Consider the following 10,552-nt stretch of genomic DNA (forward strand, 5'->3'; position numbering starts at 1 on the left):
TAGGCTTCAACCCTTATGAAGTTGGTCTGCTTTCAATCCACTTTTATTTCAGGGTACTGTCCTTTAAGGCTCCAACACACCCCCTTGGTTGTCCCTGAATTCCATTTTCCCCACTTACTTCAGGAAACTGTCAGAATAACTTTTCACATTCTCAACCACCTCTTCAAGATGCCCTTATGGGAATAACAGACCCCCAAATGCTGAGCTAGTTTTTCTAGATTTTCCTTTCTTTGGGATGATGGTTCCAAAATTCTTCACCACTTTCTTAGTTTTAAAATAGTTTCAAAGCACATATTAAAAATACGCTCATCACATTGCCCAATTTTAAGCTATATTATAAAGCCATGATCACCAAAACAGCATGATACTGGCACAAAAACAGACACATAGATCAATGGAACAGAAGAGAGCCCAGATATGGACCCTCAACTCTATGGTCAACTAATCTTTGACAAAGCAGGAAAAAAGTATCCAATGGAAAAAAAAAGAAATAAATGGAAATAAACGGTGCTGGAAAAATTGGACAGCTATATACAGAAGAGTGAAACTTGACCATGCTCTTACACCATACACAAAGATAAACTAAATGGATGAAAGACCTCAGTGTGAGACAGAAATCCACCAAAATCCGAGAGGAGAACACAGGTGGAAACCTCTCCAACATCGACCACAGCAACTTCTTTCAAGACAAGCCTCCAAAGGCAAGGGAAACAAAAGTGAAAATGAACTTTTGGGACTTAATATAGAAAGCTTCTGCACAGCAAAGGAAAACAGCCAACAAAACAAAGAGGCAACCCATGGAATGGGAGAAGATATTTGCAAATGACACTACAGGCAAAGGGCTGGTATCCAAGATCTCTTAAGAACTCCTCAAACTCAACACCTAAAAAACAAATCATCAAGTCAAAAAATGGGCTGAAGACATGAACAGACACTTCTCCAAAGAAGACATACAAGTGTCTAATAGACACATGAAAAAATGTTCATCATTACTAGCCATCAGGGAAATTCAAATCAAAACCACATTGAGATGCCACTCTACACCAGTTAGAATGGCAAAAATTGACAAGAAACAACAGATGTTGGATAGGCTGTGGAGAAAGGGGAAACTTTTTACACTGTCGGTGGGAATGCAAGTTGGTGCACCCACTTTAGAACAGTGCGGAGGTTCCTCAAAAAGTTAAAAATCGAACTATCCTATGACCCAGCAATTGCACCACTGGGCATTTACCCCAAAGATACAGATGTAGTGAAAAGAAGGGCCATGTCTACCCCAGTGTTCATAGCAGCAATGTCCACAAAGCCAAACTGTGGAAAGAGCCAAGATGCCCTTCAACAGACAAAGGATGAATACCCAGTTTTTGCATCAACATGGGTGGGACTAGAGGAGATTATGCGAAGTGAAATAAGTCAAGCAGAAAGAGTCAATTATCATATGGTTTCACTTATTTGTGGAACATAAGGAATAGCATGGAGGACGTTAGAAGGAAAGGAAAAATGAAGGGAGGGGCAGAAATTGGAGGGGAGAGATGAAACATGAGAAACTGTGGACTCCGAGAAACAAACTGAGGGTTTTTGGGGGGCACAGAGGGATAGGTTGGCCCAGTGATGGGTATTAAGGAGGGCATGTATTGCATGGTTCACTGGGTGTTATATGCAAACAATGAATCTTGAAAGAGTACATCAAAAACAAATGATGTACATTTTTTCATGTGTCTGTTTACCATTTGTATGTCTTCTTTAGAGAAGTGTCTGTTCATGTCCTCTGCCCATTTTTTGACATGATTGTTTTGTGTGTGTTGAGTTTGAGGAGTTCTTTATAGATCTTTGATATCAACCCTTTGTCTGCAGTGTCAGTTGTGATTATCTTCTCCCATTCCATGTGTTGCCTCTTTGTTTTGTTAACTGTTTCCTTTTTTGTGCAGAAGCTTTTGATCTTGATGAAGTCCCAAAAGGTCGTTTTCGCTTTAGTTTCCATTGCCTTTGGAGACATGTCTTAAAAGAAGCTGCTGTGACCAATGTCAAAGAGGTTATTGCCTATGTTCTCCTCTAGTATTTTGATAGATTCCTGACTCACGTTGAGGTCTTTTGTCCATTTCGAGTTTATCTTTGTGTATGGTGTAAGAGAATGGTCAAGTTTCATTCCTCTGTATATAGCTGTCCAATTTTCCCAGCACCATTTATTGCAGAGACTGTCTTTTTTCCACTGGATATTTTTTCCTGCTTTGTCGAAGATTCGTTGACCATAGAGTTGCAGGTCCATATCTGGGCTCTCTACTCTATTCCACTGGTCTATGTGTCTGTTTTTATGCCAGTACCATGTTGTCTTGGTGATGACAGCTTTGTAGTAAAGCTTGAAATCAGGCAACATGATGCCTCCAGTTTTGTTTTTCTTTTTCAACATTTCCTTAACAATTTGGGGTCTCTTCTGGTTCCATACAAATTTTAGGATTGCTTGTTCCAGCTCTTTGAAAAATGCCGGTGGAATTTTGATTGGTAGCCATCAGGGAGATTCAAATCCAAACCATATTGAGATACCACCTTACACCAGTTAGAATGGCCAAAATGAACAAGACAGGAAACAACAAGTGCTGGAGAAGATGTGGAGAAAGGGGAGCCCTCTTCTACTGTTGGTGGGAATGCAAATTAGTGCAGCTACTTTGGAAAACAGTGTGGAGGTTCCTTAAGAAATTAAAAATAGAGCTTCCCTATGACCCTGCAATGGCACTACTGGGTATTTACCCCAAAGATACAGATGTAGTGAAAAGAAGGGCCATCTGTACCCCAATGTTCATAGCAGCAATGGCCACAGTTGCCAAACTGTGGAAAGAACCAAGATGCCCTTCAACAGACAAATGGATAAAGAAGATGTGGTCCATATATACAATGGAGTATTATGTCTCCTTCAGAAAGGATGAATACCCAACTTTTGTATCAACATGGACAGGACTAGAGATTATGCTGAGTGAAATAAGTCAAGCAGAGAGAGCCAATTATTATATGGTTTCACTTACTTGTGGAGCATAAGGAATAACATGGAGGACACTGGGAATTGGAGAGGAGAAGTGAGTTGGGGGAAATTGGAGGGGGAGATGATCCACGAAAGACTGTGGACTCTGAGAAACAAACTGAGGGTTTTGGAGGGGAGGAGGGTGAGGGGTTGGGAAATGTAAATCAAAATTGTAATGAGATACAACCTTACACCTGTTAGAGTGGCTAAAATTAAAAACACAAGAAATAACAAGTATTGGCGAGGATCTGAAGAGAAAGGAACACTTTTGCACTGCTGGTGGGAATGTAAGTTGGTACAGCTACCGTGAAAAGTAGCATGGAGGTTCCTCAAAAGATTAAAAATAGAAATACCATAGGATCCAATAATTCTACTACTGAAGAAAACAAAAACATTAATTCAAAAAGATATTTGTGCCCCTATGTTTATTTTTACAACATGCAAGATATGGAAGCAACCTAAGTGTCCATCAATAGAAAAATGGATAAGACAGATGTGGTATGCATACATTTATACATGTGTGTATGTATATATATACACATGTGTGTGTATGAGGGGGGTATATATATATACACACACACACAGCCATTAAAAAAAGGATGAGATCATGCCATTTTAGACAATATGGATGGACCTACAGAGTATTATACTAAGTGAAGTAAGTCAGACTAAGAAAGACAAATACCTAAATTTTTTTTGGTTCCAATTTTTAGTATATGTGCTGCTGAAGCGAGCACCCAAATTTGGGGGGGGGGGTGAACATTTTTTATTTTTTAATTAACATATAATATATTATTTCTTTCAGGAGTACAGGTCTGTGATTCATCAGTCTTACACAATTCACAGCACTCACCAAAATGAATAAACAAACAAAAAGCAGAATCAGACCTATAAACACAGACAACAAACTAATGGTTGTCAGAGGGAAGAGGTGCCATGGGTCAGGCAAAATGGTTGAAGGAGAAAGGGGGAGGAGATACAGGTTTCCAGTTATGGAATGAGTATGTGACGGCAATAAAAGGCACAGCATAAGGAATACAGTCAATGATACTGTACAAATGGTAGCTATACTTGTACCAAACATAGCATAATGTATAAACTTGTCAAATCACTAATTTGTATGCCTGAGCCAAGGTATCAACTACACCCAAATAAAAAGAAAAATAATAAAAAATTTAAAAAATATGTTCTTCAGTTTTTTTGCTTTGGCGATGTGTTAGTTCAACCTATCTAATTAGTAGTTACCCGAAGTGAAAGTCCCTGATAATTTTTAGTCCATGCCTGTTTTATTTATTATTTGGTATTGCTAATTTACACATTTTATAACGCTGATTTCTTTAGTCCTCCTTTGGTTTACTTTACTCTTCTACCTTTTCCTCAAACCCCAATTTTTATCATTTGCTCTTTGCTCCCTAATTTTTATAAATAAATGAATGTTCTAATTACATATTACTATGAACAGAACCATATGCAAAAAATTTGAGGATTTTTTAGTTTATTTTTCTTCCTAATTACTTCCCCTGTCTTTGCATTGTACATCAGTTAGAATGCATTTGGATGAAAGTAAAAGGTAACCTAAATAGCCATAGTTTAAACCATAAGAATGTTTAATGATACTCAAGAACTCTGAGAGAGGGCATGAGATGTTGGGTTTGGTTCTGCATTTCCATGATAAGTCAAATTACTGGTTAAATGTGACTGTCATTTTTTTTTCCCTTTCCCTCACAGGCTCATCACAACTTCTGTAGCTTTTAGCATCACGTTCTCAGACATCATGTCCAAATTGAGAGAAGAGCAAAGACTATTCCACCAAAAAGTTCCCTTTAGACTCACTGGCTAATTCTGTATCACAGGGCTATCCTTAGTTGCAAGGAAGACTGGGAAACTGAGCATCCAGCCAAGGTAAGTGGAATTTCCTAAATGATTTAGACAATAATAAATCATCCTCTGGTGTTGGGTATCTGACTAAAATTAGAGTTGTTTGTAAGTAAAAGGTAAAATAACCATGAAATAGGTAAGCAGTAGTGTCCACCAATGTGGCAAGTTTCTTTCTTCCTAATTTTGTATGTCTTTGATGTAAGTGCCAGAATTCTCAATAATATCCTTACCCTGCTCTTTGCTAGAGATTAATAACTTAGATATTTCATTGTGTGCATCTTTTTTTGGTAAATATATAAGAATATTTTTACCTACTTTCCCACTTGTGACTAGATTCCTCTTTTTTTAAATTTTTTTAAAATTTTTTATTTATTTTCAGCATAACAGTATTCATTATTTTTGCACCACACCCAGTGCTCCATGCAATCCATGCCCTCTATAATACTCACCACCTGGTACCCCGACCTCCCACCCCCAGCTCCTTCAAAACCCTCAGATTGTTTTTCAGAGTCCATAGTCTCTCATGGTTCACCTCCCCTTCCAATTTCCCCCAGCTCCCTTCTCCTCTCTATCTCCCCATGATTCCTCTTTATACAACTATTTTTATTCCCTCCTTCAGTTTGATAGATGCTATGAACTGTTAAGAAAGTTCCCTACTAACCCCAGTTTGCAAACATCTTTATAAATGATAAGTGCTGAATTTTATTGGATATATTTTTGCATCTGTGGAGATAGCATGGTATTTTTCCACTTAAAATTTCAATTAGTAGATTTATTTTTTTTAAAGACACATTTATTCAGCATCATGATAAGACTATTACATTTAGCAATGAATAGCATGGGTGTAAAAAAAAAAATCTACATTAAAACCCTTTGTTGGAATGCTTTATACTTTCCACAGAACGGAACTTTATACTTTCCACAGAACAGAAATGAAAATAACCTGTTATACAGTTAGTCACAAATACAGTCCTCAAGTTTTTTGCCCATACACATGAATATTGTCTAAAATATGTCTTCTTTGTAGCAGCTAGGCCCTGCCACCACTGCTGCTGCCAGAACCACCATAGCCACCTTGGTTTCATGATTTGGCAAAGTATTGGCCTCCACCACCACAGGGGCCAGAGCTTCTGCCTCCAAAATTTCCCCCTTTCATGCGTCCAAAATTTGAGGATTGTTGTAACTGCCAAATCATTATTGCTTCCATCACCTCCAAAGCTGCTTCCACCACCACTGCCATAGCTGCCTCCACCTCCTCTGTTGTTATAGCTGTGATAGCTGCCGCTCCCACCATAGCCACTGCCCTGGTTTCCATAACCCTGTCCACCACTTCCATAACCTCTGCTTCCTCCAGAGTAACCAGGGCCCTCCTCCATAACCACCATCATTACCAAATCCATTAAAGCCTTCCCCACTGCCACCATATCCACCACCACCTCGAGTGCCACCAGCCACCTAGACCACTAAAGTTCCCTCCATGACCAAAGTTGTCATTCCCACCAAAACCACCTCCATGACCACCACCAAAGTTTCCAGAACAACTTCAACCTCTTTGGCTGGATGAAGCACTAGCCATCTCTTTGCTTAGATAGGGCTTTCCTTACTTCACAGTTGTGGCCATTCGCAGTATGGTATTTTTGAATGACAGTCTTGTCTACAGAGTCATGGTCAAGTGTATCAAAAGCAAAGCCTCTCTTTTTGTCACTGCCTCAGTCAGTCATGATCTCAATTACTTCGAAATAATGTCTGTTCAAAATAATGTCTTAGATGTTCTTCAATGTCTTCTTTAATGCCACCAACAAAAATCTTTTTTTAATTATTTATTTATTTGACAGACAGAGATCACAAGTAGTCAGAGAGGTAGGTTGAGACAGAGAGGGGAAAGCAGGATTCCCACTGAGCAGAGAACCCAATGCGGGACTCAATTCCAGGACCCTGAGATCATGACCAGAACCAAAGGCAAAGGCTTTAATCCACTGAGACACCCAGGCACCCCAACTAAAATCTTTCGCACAGTTAAGGGGGCACCAGATCTTTGAGAATTTTGACATAGCCCTCTTTGGTTCTCAAACCCTTCAATCCACCTTGTGTGGCCTTGCATTCATGTCTGCATCCACCTCCCCCACAGTGGCATATGTGAACAAACCCAAAGCCTCTGGACCGCTTGGTGTTTGGATCTCCCATTAACACACAGTCCGTAAGTGTTCCCCATTGCTCAAAATGGCTCCTCAGATTCTCATCGGTTGTTTCAAAGCTCAAGCCTCCAATAAAGAGCTTCTGCAGCTATTCAGGCCCTTTGGGAGACTCTGACTGAGACATGATCGTGGCAGGAGGGGAGACTTTAACAGTGGTTACTTGGTGGCATCCACAGGTAGAAAGCTCAAATAGTAGATTTAAGTAAAATATTTTTTAAAGTTTGAACCAGAAAACTATTGCATTTATGGTAAATCCAACCACTTTAAAACTAGAGTAATGGAGAAGAAATTATTCCTTCTAAATATATTCATATTCATATTCATATTCCAAGGTTCAAATAAATTAAGTAATTTGCCCAAACTTTGCAGCTGGAGATTTAAAGGTAGTGAAGACCAGGATTAAAGTTTATTTAGATCTAAGAAACCCTTCATGTTGCCTGTTTCAAACACACACACCATTATACATGAAACATATAAGTGAAATATCATATACCTCTTTACCCATCTCTCTCCTTCTCTTCATCTATCTGTGCATCTACACACACACACACACATACACACACACACACACACACACACACACACACATTTGTAACTCATTTGCTCTAGGGAACTCATTTCCTTCGGGAGAAAAAAATGAAGGTGACACTTCATTCCTCCATTGAACTGACAAGAGAAATGCCTTATTTTGATTTTAGATAAATTGGAATGAGGGTCCTGTAACCCTGAAGCATAATGGCATTATGAGGTCAGGCAACTCCTGTTATTGTTGAGAAATAAAGCAGTAGTTCTAAGTTACAGGAAACAAAATTAAGATGATTCCTTTAATTAAATTAATCAGATCCTACAGGTGGCATAGCCATTTTTACCTGAGATAGAAACAAGATGAGATGATCACCAACTCGAGGCACATTAAGAAGGTGTAAGACATGTGGAATTTGGCTGAGCAAGTCTGATGGCTGAGAATAAAGCCTGTGGAATACTTTTTCTCTCCCTATCCCTTTTCCTCTTTTATTCTTCTTTTAATTCAATCTAAAATTAGAGTGATTTAGGAAAAGCTAAGAGTTAAGAGAAAAAATACAAAATTACACCTTGACTTCGTTTTTTTTTTTTTTAAAGATTTTATTTATTTATTTGACAGACAGAGATCACAAGTAGGCAGAGAGGCAGGCAGAGAGAGGAGGAATCAGGCTCCCCGCTGAGCAGAGAGCCTGATGTGGGACTTGATCCAGGACCCTGGGATCAAGACCTGAGCCAAAGGCAGAAGCTTTAACCCCACTGAGCCACACAGGCACCCCTTGACTTCCTTTTTAATATCTAAATTTTTCCTTTTTAGCATTGATTCCAAATATACTTTTAAAATGGTATCTGAGTAACTACTGCAACAGGTTTACATTTATTTGTAAATGAAATATGCAAAGCTCAAGGTTAGAGATCTGTGGAGGCATGAGTAAATAAACTAGCTGGTTCAGACCTAATGATTAAGATACCACTGCCTCCTTGTGACAAAATTCCAGAATGACAAGTTATGATTATTGGAAGTTTCTGCTTGTTTGTTTTCAAATCAGAGTCTTCACAGCAATGTCACAGAAGCCATGGCTTGGAGTAGAGATACAATTGTTGAAGATCCCAGAGAAACATGAGAAGAATAGCAATTCTGAACAGAGACATAACTAGAAAAAGCTATCCAGGTTTTTCTTTCAGGTCTCCCAGGAATGGGGGCAGAGAGGTCGAAAAAGACTCAAGTAATAAGAAAACCTGGAGTTGAGAGGTTCCAGAATAGCATGCACCAGAGCATGACCATACAGAAAAACTAACACACACTGAAATCAAGTCTATAGTACAGGCATTTCTCTTTCATGTATTATGTAAAATTATGAAATATATATTTACATGTAATTTATAAATAACTTTGTATATACAAATAATGTATTTATAAACAAATTACTCATATATCTATATATAAATATATTTATAAGTTGTAATTTATATATAAATAATATTTATAAATTTTATAAATTTATAAATTATATATATAGTTATATATATAAGTAAACTAAATAATTATTTGACAATCATAGTAACTATTTCAGTGAGTTTTTTGCAACTCAGTTTAGTGAGTTTTGCAGTTAAAAATGGTAATAATAAAAATAACAACATGATTGAGTCTTTACCATGGGCCACAGGCTATTTTAAATATTTTACATCATCTTATTTCTTCTCAAAACATTTATAAATAATGTAAAGATCTTAGCTCATACTATGTCAGCAATTTGTACTCAATAAATGATATTCCAAGTCTGTAAACCTTTATATCTCAGTCAAGTAGGAGGAACACACTTATCTAATCAGTTCAGCCAATAAGGCTTGTTGTCCAGGTCCTGTAGGTTTATAAAGATGAGTAAGAGTCCCTTCCTTTAAGACACTTACACTGTGTGAAAGAAATCTGTATTAACAGCTATAATACAACATAGTAATTTATACTATGACAGTGAGACAAGACTTCTATGGGAGTTCTGAGAAGGAAAATAAACATTCTTTATCAAATGGTCAGGGAAATCTTCACAGGAAAGACACTATTGGCTTTGCTTTGTCTAGATTACCAAGTTTTAGAAACAGAAGAGAAAAAAATCTTCCAGGCAGAAGGAACAGTTTAGTAAGGGAGAGAGATGTGAACATGTAGTATTTTAGATTAAAAGGATGGACTCTAGAATTAAAACAGCTAAACTCAATTCCCAGCTCTGCTCTTCACCTGCCTTGTAACTCTGGGCAGTCTACTTCTCATTCACCTGTTTCCTTGCTTAGAAAATGGATTTGACAATTGTATGCTATCAGAGCTTGGTTGTGAGAATTAAATGAGACATGCACATAACAGGTAGCACATTATATGTTGGGTTATTAATATATTTGCCTCTAAATTGTCATTTGCTGAAAGAGAAAAAGGTAAACCATCTATTAATTGCTAATTTTTTAAGCAGAATAAACCATGTTAAATATACAATCAACTGTAAGATGCATTCAAATTTCAGAAACACTAAAATATAAAAAATGTGCATCTTTGAATCAAGGAATATACTTTATTGTAATTATGGCAATCAGTCTGCAAAGAATCTTTAATGCTATCCTGAAAATTCAGATTTGAGCCCACTATTAAAATCTTTCCCTTCTTGGTGGTTTCTAGGTATTTTGTTTGTAGTTCTTAAATCGCACATTAAGGTTAATGTTAACCTTCTGTTTCATGTGGTCTTTAACATGTCCTCAGCAAATAGTGGACATTCCAAAGAGTATAGAATTAAATGGAATCTGACCAACCTGTGAGAGGTGAAAATCAGGGTCTCATTCTAGAACTCAAAGATGAATAAGCCATAAGATCAGTACAAAATAAATACCAAAAAAAATGCAGTTTTTGCCTGGACCTAATAGTGTATAGATAGCTCACCTCCTCCCACTGCACGTTTGGTAAACCTAC

At 37.6% G+C, this 10,552-nt stretch overlaps 1 pseudogene; it reads right to left on the reverse strand.

The window, feature by feature from the left end:
• Window positions 1-5,918: 5,918 nt before the first annotated feature.
• Window positions 5,919-7,207, reverse strand: LOC116593544 (annotated as a pseudogene).
• Between the last annotated feature and the right edge of the window lie 3,345 nt (window positions 7,208-10,552).

Source organism: Mustela erminea, chromosome 6, assembly GCF_009829155.1.
Source record: "Mustela erminea isolate mMusErm1 chromosome 6, mMusErm1.Pri, whole genome shotgun sequence".
Taxonomy (NCBI): Eukaryota; Metazoa; Chordata; class Mammalia; order Carnivora; family Mustelidae; genus Mustela; species Mustela erminea.